At 37.2% G+C, this 15788-nt stretch overlaps 1 pseudogene across 1 annotated transcript; it reads left to right on the top strand.

Moving 5' to 3' along the window:
* The first annotated feature begins 10369 nt into the window (after positions 1 to 10369).
* On the top strand, positions 10370 to 14489 carry LOC149538912 (uncharacterized; annotated as a pseudogene). The gene is made up of 3 exons (XR_016356136.1): positions 10370 to 11000; positions 11109 to 12618; positions 12722 to 14489. The product of XR_016356136.1 is annotated as an uncharacterized LOC149538912 (transcript).
* The last annotated feature ends 1299 nt before the right edge of the window (positions 14490 to 15788 follow it).

Below are 15788 nucleotides of genomic sequence, written 5' to 3'. Positions count from 1 at the left end.
CTCAAATAAAAGGGTAAATTAGTCCTCACATCATACCTAAAGTGATTAACTAACATAAGATGATACCCATATAGCTTTGTAAACCTACATCCAAAGTAAGGTACTCCATAATGACAAACAACACAAATCTCCAAGGTTGAGAAATAGAGACCATATTGAAATAAGAATTACCTATTTTCACCAGGCGACTTCTCTCATATTCTAACTCCACAAATTCATCAATGACCTTGTCTGATAGCTTCTTATCTCGATAAAAGTTGATGCCATTCATATCCAACCCCATAACCTCCACTATCACCTCTTTAGTCACTTCCATATATTGATTTCCAACCATGATAGAGTCGTCCCTCCAAGTTTTAATGAATTGTTGAGTAATGGAAGGATTATTACCTTTGAGCCTTTCCATATATTCAACACTCCCCCTAATATTCAATAGAGGATATTAAATATTTTGGAGTGTAATGTTGTGGTACTCTCGAACACATATTTGGGGCTTCCTTTGACGGTGAAAGCTGTAAGTAAAAACTTTTGGAATACCATCCTAGAAAAAATGGAAAAGAAGTTGATTGGGTGGAAAGGTAAAACCTTGAGTACTACAGGTAAGTTTCAGCTTATGATTTCATCCCTTCAAGTTCTACCTATGTATTTCTTATCATTGTTCAAAATTACTCAGTGTATGGTGGACAAATTGGAGAAAATTCAACAAAATTTCCTTTGGTCAAGAGAAACTAAGAGGAATAGGTTAAGCTTGGTAAGCTATGATACCATATGTAAACCTAAGAGTAGAGGAGACTTGGGAGTTAGAAGGATATTTGATTTGAATAGTATGCTCCACAAAAAGGTGGGGTAGAATCTGATGAAGGAGGAGGCCAATTGGTGTACAATTTTGAAAGCCAAGTATTTGGGAGATTTGAAATCCTCTTACTACATTTGGAGAAATGATCTTCCTATGGGATCTAAAATTTGGGGTAATATAGTGAGAAACATAAGTCTTTTGAGAGAAGGTGTGAGGTGGTTGGTGTGTGATGGTAATCAGATTAATTTTTGGGAGGATTTGTGACTTTTTGAAAAACCTCTAACAAGAATGAAGTATGGGTCCCTTTAGAATCACCTTTAGGAGTAGGTGGGGAATAAGGTTATCAATTTTATTGGCCCAAGGAGAAAGTGAAAAAAGGTTGAATTGCAATAGAATTCCTTTGATGGTGGGGATCTGATCGAAGAGCTATAAAATCCCTGTAGCAGACCAAAATGATATTTTCATTTGGAAGGCTACCTCAACAAGGGAGTTTTTTGTTAGATCTTCTTACAAATTAATGCTTGTAAAGTCTTAGAGCCTAATTACTAGGAGAAAATATGGTTTAACCATTTAATCCCAAATATTAATATCTTTTGGTGGACCACCATTCATTGGAAAATCCTCACTATTGATAATCTTGTGAAAAGGGGATTTCAAGTATCCAATAGATGTCATTTGTGCAAGAAAGTAGAGGAGAATATCACCCATATGTTCCTTGATTGTAATTATGCTTCTAATGTTTGGGGGAGGCTATTACATAAATTGGATGCGACTTGGGTGTGTAATAAGGGAATTGAGCAATTTGTTGAGTGTTGGCAAGGTCCTTTTACCCACCCCCTCCTTGTCAATATGTGGAAGGTAATCCCCCGCATGTTTGCTGGGGTATTTCGAAGGAGAGAAATAAAAGAGCATTTAGGAATGAAGTGAGAAGTGAGGAGGTTGTTATGGAAAATATTTCAAACTTCTAGTCGAGAATATGAAGTGTAGCAGGTGAAGAAAGTCAGTGATCCCCCCTAATTAGCTGGAAATCAGGATTGCCAAGTGCTAGAATTTGGATGAGGGGATCATGGAGACTAACAATTACAATCTATTGGCAAGGAAAAGGACATGATGAAAACCCTTAAAAGAGAACTAGGTTAAGCTCAACTTTGATTGCTAGAAAAGAGGGATCGACAAGAGGAGGTATAGTTAGAGACAATGAGGGTAGGATGCTCTTGACCTATACTAGACAGCTAGGGAGAGTGTCCAATAATATTTTGGAAGAAATGGCTCTTTTTTGGGGTCTGAAATTGGTGATTAATGTTGGATAGAAAAATGTGAAGATTGAAGGTGACTAAAAATTATTATTGAGACTGTAAAAGGCATCATGAAGGAAGGGTGGGTAATTAAATGTATTGTAGAAGACATTAGACACTTATTAATTATTTTTAAAAGATTTGAAATGCATCATATTTTTGGGAGGGAAATGGGGTGGCTGATGGAATGATAGCTTTAGGTCTAAATGTGAAGGGCCTATGATGTTGGAAGGAATTTAATGCCTTGCTAAACTTGGTAAGAGATTTAGTGAATAAAGAAATTAAGCATGAAAAAATCTAGTTGGAGGATCCTTTTAAGTTATAGTGACATGTTGCTGAGTAGGCAAATGGGACAGAGTCATTATGGACAGATGGCAAAGAGTGATGGAAAAGTTACTTATGATAATAAATTTGCATGGCCCGAAAGAGAAAGAATTTTGAAGTTTGAGATTAGCGAATTTTTAATGATTTTTTTTGTGTGTATCCTCATACGTTGTGATGAGAAAAAGTTCAAATTTTAAATGTCCTATGTGTATTGGGAATGATGGAAAAGACTGGAGAAGGGATAGAGGCAGTTGACATGTAACATTTATGTAGATGGGATGCACCTATTATTAACAATAAAGGCCTTTATGTTTGCTTAAGGGACATTATTTTTGTGCCTAAGTGTGACTGCATTTTAGTAATTGCCTCTAGGTTTGGGAGAAGGAGAGAGTTTTAGGAAAAATTGCAAAGATGGGGGGATCTTTTGTGAATTGAGCCTTTCATGATAGAGGAAAGTGCTAGGAAGTCACTAGTGTGGTACATGCTGAAGGAGGGAGGATTCATCCCATTTTTGGAGGCATTGAATGAGTATGATGAGAATTTTTCCTTGCAGTTTATCAATTCTTGGGAGGATTGAAGAGTCACAATTAATTGAATCTCATTTCATATCTTGGAGGAAGTCATCTCTCTAGTGATGGGACTTGCTATGAGGGGAAGAAAATGGAAAAAAGTGACAAGGGTGGCTGATGAAGCGAGACTAAATCGCTTCTTCCTAGAAGGGGAGGAACCTATTCAACACAGAGGAGGGTTTATGCAAGAGAAGCTCCCTGAGCCATGGAATGAATTTTGTCTAAGAAGGGAGGTATGGTGTCTTTTATTACTATCATTTCCCTCTCATAAACCATTTTGCCACCATGACTTTATTTCCATTATGTTCTTTTTGTTACATGATTTAGTAGATACAGTTACCGATGTTAAAGATGTTAGGATTTAACCACGAACAGAAATAACAATTACATGCAAATATAAACAATATCAGAAAATAATAGATCACATAGAAAAGAACACAAGGCACCAAGATTTAATGTGGTTCACTCAATCCCTAGGCTATGTCCACCAAACAACGAGTCCAATATTATTACGACTTAGTGATTAGAACCTTATTACAATAAGTAATCCCTTACAACTCAATACCATTGCAAGAACCAATTTTTGCATCACACCTTATGAAACAATCCTTAACCCTAAGCTCTTTTATTTAAGTGTTTTTGTCGCTTTAGGGTTAAAATTAGTTACAACATGTCGGCCATAAATTGACGAATATAAACAATATTCAATTCGTGAATATTAGCCATTGGCAAATAGTAGCCCAAAAATTTATGAAGTATGTATAGTACTTTCTTGATCAATCACCACAAACTAACAGTCTCCCACTTGGGGATTGATCAAACTCCACATTAGACAACAATCTCCCACTTGGAGACTGAGCTAGTAGCAATACCGCTACCACATGGGGCTCCCACAGTATCAAAACACCCCAAACTTTATTGTTATTTTATTCCTATTTAGTCTAGAAGACCAACTAAAGCTAAAGAGGAATTCAACTTTTTCCTTGTCACTATCTTTTGTAAACATATCTACTAGATCGTCATCTCTATGTACCTTATCTGGCTTTAACTATCCATTGTCCAAAACTAATTGTATGAAATAGTATTGCAACTAAATGTGTTTTGTCTTTGAATGCAAAATTGAATTCTTTGCAAGATGACTGACACTTTGACTATCTATAAACAAATAACTATCCCTCTAAGGGTTTCCCAATCCTTCCAAGAAGAAATGAAGCCATATCATCTCCTTGGCTACCTCTTTAACAACAACATACTTTGTTGTTGTAGTGGATAAAGCATTAACCTTATGTAACCTAGAAACCTAGCTTAGTGGTGCCCCACCAATAGTAAATACACAACCTGTAGTACTCCGCCTAGTATCAATATCCCCTACCAAATCTAAGTCAACATAACCCTATAAATCATTAGTAGAGCCCCCAAAGTGTAAACACTTACAGGATGTACCTCTCAAATATCTGAGAATCCATTTAACTGCATTCCAATACTCAATTCTTGGATGACTCATATGCCTACTAATGACTCCCACCGCATGTGCAATATTTGGCCTTGTACATACCATAGCATACATCAAGCTTCCTATAGTTGAAGTGTAGGGTACCTTGGACATATTATCCTCCTCTTCTTGTGTCTTTGGACATGTCACCTTAGTCAACTTCAAATGACTAGGTAAGGTTGTGCTAACATCTTTAGCATTCTCCATAGAGAAATGTTGCAACACCTTCTCAACATAATCAGCCTGAGATAGCATCAATTACATATTCTTCCTATCTCTACAAATCTTCATAACAAGGATTTGTTTTTGCTACCCCCAAATCCTTCATAGCAAATGCATGTGCTAACTGGCATTTCAACCCCTTAATATGATCCATGTTAGACCCAGCTACAAGCATATCATCAACATATAAACATAAAATAATGTAGTTGTCATCATCCAACCTCTTAAAATAAACACAATGATCTGAATAACACATATTGTATCCATGCTCATGCATAAACTTGTCAAATTTCAAATACCATTGCTGATGTGCTTGCTTCAAGCCATATAAACTTTTCTTCAATTTGCACACTAAGTTCTCCTTACCTTTGACCTCAAATCTCTGTGGTTGTGTCATATATATCTCTTCATCCAAATCACCATGAAGGAAGGCTATTTTAACATCAAGCTACTCCAAATGCAAATCTTTAGTAGCCACAATACTTAAAATAGTGCAAATAGAAGTCATTTTAACAATAGGAGAGAATATCTCATCAAAATCAATGCCTTTTTTCTTTCAACCTGTAAACTCACTTATTTTGTAAAGCCCTTTTACTTGCAAACAACTTGCATAAATCCCATGTCTTATTTTCTAGCAAAGAGTCCATTTCTTCTTTCATTTTAAACTCCACTGAATCTTAGTATCCACATGCACAACTTCATCATAACATTTAGGTTCACCAGCATCGGTTAGTAAAATAGAATAAAAAGAGAGAGAAAATCTTTTTGGAGGTCTAATTAGCCTTATTGACCATTTAACATTCACTGGTGTGTGTGGTATTTGTTGTTGTGGTTGTTGCATATCATGAGGAATGGTTGGAACATCATCTTTTGGAGTATCATCCAACACTGCATAATCATCTTCATTCTTCTCATTTTACTGCAACAGATCTTTGTACAACACTTTCTCATTGAATATGGCATCCCTGCTTCTTACAATTTTATGATTTTCAAAATTCCAAAGCCTATAACCAAATTCATTAATGCCATATCCAATAAATATATGTTTCTTTGACTTAGCTTCTAGCTTGGTTCTATTTTCAAAATCTATATGAGAAAATGCTTCACAACCGAAGGTTTTGAGAAAAGAATAACTCACATTCTTACTAGTCCATGCTTCCTCTAGAATACCACAACCCAAAGGAGTATAGGGACCTCTATTAATCAAATATGCAACAATATTGACAGCCTCAACTCATATGTGTAAGGGCAATCTAGCATGCAATACCATGTTCCTTGCATGCTCCATTATAGTCTTGTTTATGCATTCAACCACTCTATTTTCCCGTGGAGTCCTTAGAACATTTTTCTGTCTATGAATACCATTAGTGGAGCAATTATCTTCAAATTCATCTAGGACATTTTAATTTCTTACCAGTCTCATTTTCAACCAAGCATTTCCATTTCTTAAAAGTTTGAAATACATCATATTTTTGTCTAAGAAAATAAACCCACACTATTCTAGTTGCATCATCAATAAATGTAACATAATAATAAGAGCCACTGAGGGAAGATACCTGAACCATTCCCCATACATCTGTATGCACATGCTCTAATTTCTCCCTTTTATTTTCCTTCCCAATCTTCATAAAACTCACTCTCTTTTGTTTTCCATATATACAACTTTCACAGAAATCCATATTCACACATTTCAGACTTGGTCAAACTTTCTTTGAATGAAGTACTTTCATACTTTTCTCACTCATGTGCCCAACTCTATTGTGCCACAATGCTATATCAAAATCTACAACAACTATTTGTTCTCCATGCTCAATTGCAACAATTGTTCCTAAGCATTCATTTTTCTTTGAAACAATTAAAGTAGAAGGAACAATATGACCTGTACAAAGATATAAGGTGCCTACTTTCACACCTTTTGCTACTACAAGGGAACCTTTTGAAACCTTCCAATTTTTATCATTAAAAGTAATGACACAACCCTCATCACCAAGTTGTCTTGCTGAAATTAAATTCTTACTTAGCCTTGGAACATGTCTTACCTCATATAGTACCCAATGATTCCCATTCAACAAGTTAATCTTAACTTTTCCCTTTCCAATAATCTGATAGGATTCATTATCCCCAAAATAAACAAATCCAAAATCCCCTTGGACATAATCAATGAAATAATCTCTATGAGGTGTAGCATGAAATGAAGCACTAGAATCTAAAACCCATGAATCATCAACACTTTCTAAAAATAGAAGCAAAGCATCCTCTTCAAATTTGTTACTTACAATGTTTGCCTCCTTGGACCCTTCTGGATTATCTCCTTCATTGTTATTTCAAGTCCAACAATCTTTCTTCTTATGCCCTATTTTAGCACAATACCAATAATGTCTCGATCCTTTGGATTGAGACCTCTTCCCCTTTGACTTTCCTCTTAATTTCCCACGATTTCCTAAATTATTTCCTCTTTCAGTCATTTAGCCTCTGCTTTGTGCTTTCAAAACACTCCTAGATATAGATCCATTTGAGGATTTCCTATGAGTTTTCTCACTCAAAATAACACCGATTACATCATCATATTGTAGGGTATTAGATCAAGGAATAGAATTACTCACAACCATTACCAAGTCATTCCAACTTTCATGCAAAGAACACAAAATCAAGAGAACCCTAATTTCTTCATCAAAATCAATACCCATAGAAGATAACTGACTAGTAATAGTATTAAACTCATTTAAATGATTTGCAATAGATCCACCTTCTACCATTTTCATATTAAATAAACACTTCATGAGAAATACCTTATTTGAAGCGGAGGGCTTTTCATACAGTTTTGCTAGGGTTTCCATCAACTCTTCCATTGTCTTTGCTTTTGTAATATTAAATGCCATTGATGGTGTCAGGCATAATAAAATGCTTCCAAGTGCCTTTCTATCTAAAAGATTCCATTCATCATTTGTCATAGATCCTTGATTCTTGATTTTTCCTTCCAATGACTTCCATAAATCCTTTTGATAAAGATAGTCTTCCATTTGCAGCTTTGATAACTGAAAGTTTTGCCCATTAAACTTGTTAACCCTCAGCTTACCTTCGTCTGCCATCACTCCCACTCTATCATGAGACTTCCACTCAATCGTGAGACTTTCCTACAAATGGTAACTGAAAAAAAACCTCGCTCTGATACCACTTGTTAGGATTTAACCACAGACAGAAATAACAATTACATGCAAATATAAACAATATCAGAAAATAATAGATCACACAAAAAAGAACACAAGACACCAAGATTTAACGTGGTTCACCCAATCCCTAGGCTACGTCCACCAAATAACAAGTCCAATATTATTACAATTCAATATTACAATCTGATTACAATTTGTAATCTGTTACAACTCAATATTGCTACAAGAACCAATTTTCACATCACACGTTATGAAACAATCCCTAACCCTATGCCCTTTTATACAAGTATTTTTGCCACTTTAGGGTTAAAATTAGTTACAACATGTCAGCCATAAATTAGCGAATATAAACAATAGCCAATTGGTGAATATTAGCCATTAGTGAATAGTAGCCCAAATTTTTTTTCGAGGCGATGCCCTGAACCCCAAAGAATTTATGAAGTATGTACAGTACTTACTTGATCAGTTACCACAAACTAACAAAAGAAAAAATGAATAAGGTAGTTAATTTTACTATTCTGCATCAAGGGTTGATGTTCCAACTTTATCAATTCCACCTTGCTTTGGTCCCCCCCTAGGATTGTTGAGATTGATATCCCTGCTCACCCCAACCCTTGTCCCCAACATGTCCCCCTTAGGATCATGGGCCCTAGAGCCCATACCCCACAACCTTCACCTAGTGGATCCCCTTTTGAGTTGAAGCCCACCCCCTCGGGTAAAAAAGGGAAGTCAGATAAAGGAATTAGAGGATGAGGGGAGAGGTGGTAGTAGGAGGTTGGGGAGGATTTTGAAATCCAATGCTAAAAGGAAGCTAAGATCGGGGGCCTCATAGGAGGAAGATTTAGATTTAGAGGAGATGGGTCGTCCTAAACAAAGGATTAAAGAAAAGGCTTCAAATTTTGGTGAGGAGAACATGGAGGAGGAGGAAGTGGAGGTTCTCGATTTCTCAAGGTCTGGCTTGGGAGATGGGATTAAAGATGACTAATGTTTCGACTACCATTGGGTTGGGATGTGTGGACTTAACTCGGGACCAGTTTTATGATACTATGGATAGAGTGCCCTCCCTTATTATGATTTCCTTTCCTATAAGGGTTTCCAAAGATGATGTTATACCTAACCCCCCGATTGTGTAGGATATCTCTAAGGAGCATGTGGATGACTACCATTGCGACAAGCATGAGGTCACCTAGGAGGTCTGGAAGATGACTGTCAATGAACTAAGGGAGAGAATCTATGCTTTGGAGGAAAGAATGCGTCTCTTGACTAAATTCATTGTCAAGGTGATGCATGTTGCTGCTACCACATTACATCTGTTAAAGGACCAAAAGGGTGATTTGACTAACGAGGACTCCAGAATGTTATTTGACTTCTTTGTGGAAGATTGGGCTAAAATCCTCCTAGGAGGAAGGATGACAAGAAGCCTTAGGGCCCTTTCCTCCCAATCTCTTTTGTTATTTTTCTGTTGGTTGTCAAACTTTGCTAAGTTTAAGGCGGTAGTGTCTTCTTTTTTTATGCTTTCTTAGTTTTATTAGTTCTAGTACAAGCAATAGTTCTGTTATGCCCGTTGATACTTTCTTTTTTTGTGATTCTAAACAATGTTTTTGTGTTAAAAGTGGTAGGGGTAATTTTGGTTGGTGGTAATCTACTGGTGGTTCATTAGTTTTAATGTTTAATGGGCTAGGCCCCTTGTTTGACTGCTTTTTAATTCAAAAACATTTTATTTTTCAACATCTTTTTTGAACCAATTCGTCAGCTAATATATTTCCAAAAAGTCGAAAACTAAGTGATAGAGGTTTCGAAGTATGTAGTTTTAATTTATGTTATTGCTTTATAATCTGGAATAAATTATTTATATAGTATGTTCATAACATAAAGGTAATGTTCATAAAATAAATCTATCCTCAATATTTGGTACCTACTATAACAAAATCTGTAACATTTATTTTAATTGTTAAACAACACTTTACATGAATATTACTTCTTTCAATTAAACTCAACAAAACTCAAAACTACTATCCGCAACACAAATCAAAACAACTAAACTACTATAAACATGATCTAAATGCATTGTGTCCTTGTTACTTTAAAAAAATTACAATTTAAAAATTTGACTTAAAAAACAAAACAAAAAACAATATTACATTCAACCTATACAAAAACTTCTAATATTGATTTTCTATAACAAATTTTCTCATTTCAAATAAATATTTACTTCTACATATATAAAATTTAAAATGTCAATTGTTTATTAAAGATGATTCATTTGTAAAATCATACTAACATAAGAATAAATTTTACGAATATATATAAACATATTAATTTAAAAACATTCTTTTCTATTCTAAAATGCATTGGACCATACCCATTGCATACATAAGTAATTTGTTGTACTTATTTCTTCCAGTAGAAATTCCTGATAGCCACTCGAGTGAAAGAGGACCCCACATCACAAAGTCATTTAATATGGCTCGCATATTTCAAGCCTCAGTTTCCTTGGGAAATATATGCCACATATCTTGTATATAATCTTGCTGGGATATGGAGTGAGGGCAATCTGCAACCATAGCTCAACTCCAGAGAGTATACAGTGCAATGGCTTCTGCAATCAATGTAGATCTCCTCCCTCATTCTTTCCACAGCAAGTCCTTCAAAATCTCCTGCTCTTCCTGCACGTGTAAACTGAAGCGCCCATCATATTCTTCACCAAATCAAAACATCATTATCTCCAGAAAGCTTATCCATGTCCTCAATAAAGAAAGGGATTCTCTGAAGGCATTCATAATCCTTAAAGGGTCAATTACCCGAAAGGGTTACGTTCCCGACACTTCAGTCTGCCGATTACTTATTCATCGCTTGAGTTGTGAAGGACATTTGGAGCACGTTGAGGAGGCCTTCTGCAACATCATTAGGGGTTACGCTGCTGCCCACATGGTCGACCAGGCCCTTGGAGTCCTTAGCGAAATGGAGGTAGCGCAATTCACTCCCACAACCAAAATCTACAACACTTTGCTGAATTCTCTTGTGAATGAAAACAAGTTTACGATGGTGGAACCGCTGTATTCACAAATGACATCTGCTGGGATCCGACCAGATGTTAGAACCTTCGGTATATTGATCAAGGCCTACTGTAAGGTTAGTACCCCGGCTTCTGTTTTCAGTTCATCGAAACATATGGTATCCAACTTCGGTTTTGTCCCCAATGAAGTAACATATAATTCTCTTATGGCTGCGTTTATTTAGACCGATAGGATGAACGAGGCCCTGAAGTTATTAAAGAAAATGGAGCCAAATGAATGCACTCCTAATATTGTGATTTACACCACGCTAATCCGTGGATACTGCGACAAGGGCCAGATGGAGGAGGCTGCCAAGGTTTTAGAGGAGATGTTTAGAAATGGGGTCAACCCCAATATTATGACTTTCACTACAATAATCAATGGCTTCTGCAAACAGAGCTGGGTGGATGAGGCTGCCAAACTTTTGGAAGGGATGCGACGAAGTGGGCTTTACCCAAATACTGTGACTTTAAGTATAATACTCAATGGTTTCTGCAAGCAGGGAAGGATGGACGAAGCTGTTAAACTTCTGGAGGAGATGCGTGGAAGTGGGGTTTACCCAGATACTGTGACTTTCAGTACAATAATCAATGGTTTCTGCAAGCAGGGAAGGATGGAGGAGGCTGTTAAGTTGCTGGAGGAGATGGACAGAAATGGGCTTTACTTAGATACTGTGACTTTTAGTACACTAATTGATGGATTTTGCAAGCAAGGAAGGATGGAGGAGACTGTTAAACTTCTGGAGGAGATGCTAGAAAGCGGTCTTTACCCGGGTACTGTGACTTTGACTACAATAATCAATGGTTTTTGTAAGCAGGGAAAGATGGAGGAGGCTATTAAACTTCTGGAGGAGATGCGTGGCAGTGGGCTTTACCCAGATACTGTGACTTTTAGTATAATAATGAATGGTTTCTGTAAGCAGGGAAGGATGGAGGAGGCTGTTAAACTTCTGGAGGAGATGCGTGGAAGTGGGGTTTATCCAGATACTGTGACTTTCAATACACTAATGGATGGGTTCTGCAAGCAGGGGAGGATAGAGGAGGCTGTTAAACTTCTGGAAGAGATGTGTGGAAGTGGGCTTTACCCAAATATTGTGAGTTTTAGTACACTAATTGATGGGTTTTGCAAGCAGGAAAGGATGGAAGAGGCTGTTCAACTTCTGGAGGAGATGCTAGAAAGCGGGTTTAATCCAAATGAAGTGGCTTTCAGTACAATAATCAATGGTTTCTGCAAGCAGGGAAGGGTAGAGGAGGCTGTTAGATATCTGGAGGAGATGCGTCGAAGAGGGCTTTACCCAAATACTGTGACTTTGGATCCAATAATCAGTGGTTTCTGCAAGCAGGGAAGGATGGAGGAGGCCCTAAAACTTCTGGAGGAGGTGCGTGGAAGTGGGGTTTACCCAGCTACTGCGACTTCAATACACTAATCGAGGGGTTCTGCAAGCAGGGAAGGATGGAGGAGGCTGTTAATTTTATAGAGGAGATGGATGGAAATGATCTCCACTCAAATACTGTGACTTTTAGTATAATAATTGATTGGCTTTGCAAGCAGGGAAGGATGGAAGAGTCTGTTAAACTTCTTGAGGAGATGCTAGAAAATGGGCTTAATCCAAATGAAGTGACTTTCAGTACAGTAATAAATGGGTTTTGTAAGCAGGGAAGGATGGAGGAGGCTATTAAACTTCTGAAGGAGATGTGTGGAAGTGGGCTTTATCCAAATACCATGACTTTCAGTATAATAGTCGACAGTTTCTCCAAGCAAGGAAGGATGGAGAAGGCTGTTAAAGTTCTGGAGGAGATGTGAGAGTAGGCTTTGCCCAAATACTGTGACTTTCAATACACTAATTGATGGATTCTGCAAGGAAGGAAGGATGGAGGAGGCTGTTAATTTGCTGGAGGAGATGGATAGAAATGGGCTCCACTCAGATACTGTGACCATTAGTACACTAATTGATGGGTTTTGCAAGCAAGGAAGGATGGAGGAGGCTGCTAAACTTCTGGAGGATATGCGTGGAAATGGGTTTTACCCAGATACTGTGACTTTCACAAGAATAATCTGTGGGTTCTGCAAGCAGCGAAGGATGGAGGAGGCTGTTAAACTTCTGGAGGAGATGCGAAGAAGTGGGCTCTACCCGAATTCTGTGACTTTCAATACACTAATCGATGGGTTCTGCAAGCAAGGAAGGAGGGAGGAGACTGTTAGACTTCTGGAGGATGCGCCCTTTACCTAAATACTATGATTTTCACTACATTAGTGTTGGGTTCTGTAAGCAGACAAGGAAGGAGGAGGCTGGTAAGTCTCTGGAAGAGATAGATGCAAGACAATGGGCTTTACCCAGATGTGAGGCAATGGGCTCTACTAAACAATGTGTTTTGCAAGCAGGGAGGAGCGGTGGAGGTAGTTAAACTTCTGAAGAAGATGCGTGGAAGTGGGGTCCACCCAAGTACTGCGACTTTCACTACACTAATTGATGTGTTCTGCTGGCAAGGAAGAAAGGAAGCAGCTTTTCGACTTTTGGAGAAGATGCACGGAAATGCTCTTGATCGAGAAACTGTGATTTTAATGCAGTAATCAGTGGGTTATGCAGAGCGAGATATCTAGACAGTGCGACAGATCTGCTTGAAATAATGATAGCTGAGGGCATTGAGTCTGATATTGCTGTAATTTTAGGTCTGTGCGTTATAGGGAGGCGCCAAGGGGCAAGGCTATGCTCTGTTCAATGCACACAGAGGTAAGAGCAGAAGCAGCTATTCAGCATTTAAATGAGCTCACTAGCAAGAGGCATATACCTAACAATTATACTTCAGTATTATCCTTTTGTTCTGCAAGGATGGCAACCTCAATGCTGCTCTTCATATATCACATGCTTTCCAGGGGTTGTATTCCAGATGTTAAGACTTATATCATGCTGGTGAAGAGACATTTAAGGGAGGAGAGGTCTCATCAAGCAATACAGCTTATGAAAGGATTGGATATAAGGGCGTCTACTGTCAAAGTCCATAAATTTCTGAAATTAGTTTTTCAAGAAATTGGTGGTTCTTAGCCCATTTCTGGTCTGCTATAGTACTGTCGAAATCAGTAAACCACATTTAAAGAATATCAAGACTACTCCACTATTCGGTTACCATTTCAACAATTGTTCATGGTAATTGTTTCTGGCTGCGCAGAAATGGACTTATTATTGAGCTCTATAGTATTCAGGATCTGAGACTGTCATTTGGGCGTCAACCATAAAAGTGATGATTCATGCTGCAGCAAGGATACACAAATCTTTAGTAGTTTATAGAGAAATGTTGGACAAAGTCCCAATTGGAAAAGCATTCGAATTTATTGAAATTTGTTGGTGAAGGGTTTCATTTAGAGATCACAACTTTTATGACTCTCATTGAATGCTTACATCTATTGGGAATGGCAAAGTATATGGTAAACTTTGCTATCCATAGCAGTGCCTTAAAAAAACAATTGTGAATGGCTTCCCCAAATTAGGGAAAGTGTAAGAAACCATCGTTGTCTTGGACAAATTGTTGGATTAAATTTAATAAATGAGCTTGAATTTTATATACAACTGGAATAACACAACTCTTACCAAAGGAGGAAATATATTGCAATTTTGGAAAGTTAGAACTTGCCATCAAACCCTTGTTTGTATTAAGCAGCATTTAGTTTTAGGGAGGTGACAAAACTTGAGGCAAGCTTTCTTTTCTCATGTTGTCAAGAACAACCGCATCAGTATAGGTTTGATCCTATTAATAATATAAATTATTTTAGCAAAATTAACAACAGAGGCTTCTATTTTTGTAGTTTTGTTCTTCTAATTTTTTTAAATCAGAAAATTGATCATAATCATAATTAGTGAAAAATTGATATGCATCTCTACCGTGTTACTGACAAATGTAGGAAACCATCACTACTACCAGAGTCTACTGCTCCTGCTTCCTCTTCTGATGCCGCTTCCATAAGCAGCAGCAGCAAAATTTAAAAGAGGAAGGAAAAGAGACAGATTAGGTCCACTACCGGACTGCCTTCGAATAATTTATGTAATTTCTGAAAATCTGAGCTATGTTCCATTATGGCTGCCTTATAATAATTTATGTAATTTCTGAAAATCTGAGATATGTTCCATTGTAGTTAAGTGATGAACAAAGCATCCGTGACAACTTATATTTTCATAATATGGGGTCTTTCCTGGTTAAAGTGATAGAAGGCTAGATATACAGTTTGCATCAGTGTTTGTATCAAAGCAGTTAACAATGGCCCAGAGGGGAGTCCGTGTGAATTTGGAAGGGAGGGGTAGGAAGAATGCTGTCCTTTATGGAAATGTTTCTAGGATTGAGAAGCTTATTGAAGCCTTCAAAAAATGGCAAGGTTCTAAGATAAAGATATGATATTTCTTAATTTAAATGTGAGCTCAACGCAGATGCATTTCTAGGTTGGTTCCAAGTACTGTAGTTTTACTCTAATATGTAGGATATTGATGAGAATAATCCAAACAGAGTAAAAATTGCCACATAAGTTGCATGCAGTCTTGTGGTGAGAGAATGTGCAGATGTTCAGAGGAAGACAAGGAAAAGATAAAATGAGGCTTTGGCTTAAGATGCTAAAACATTTGAGAGCTCAGTTTTGCCCTCAAATTATCAACAATAGATGTTTAAAGATTTTCAAATTTTGAAATAAAAGGATCATTGGTAGAGGCTTATACTGAATAGTTCACGAGGTATCAAATTCTAACAGAAATGCAAGAGAGTCAAGGACAAGTTGCTGCTTAAGTGAATGAACTACAACTTCCAACTTCGGGATGAGCTCATATTGTTGAAATTCGAAAGTATCTATGATGAATGATGAGAAAATTTATAAATAAGAGAAA

Source organism: Cupressus sempervirens, chromosome 9, assembly GCF_028749045.1.
Source record: "Cupressus sempervirens isolate cs-2001-9-10 chromosome 9, ASM2874904v1, whole genome shotgun sequence".
NCBI lineage: Eukaryota > Viridiplantae > Streptophyta > Pinopsida > Cupressales > Cupressaceae > Cupressus > Cupressus sempervirens.
The sequence above is the reverse complement of the archived record's forward strand: the minus strand, read 5'-3'. Positions and strand labels throughout refer to the sequence as shown.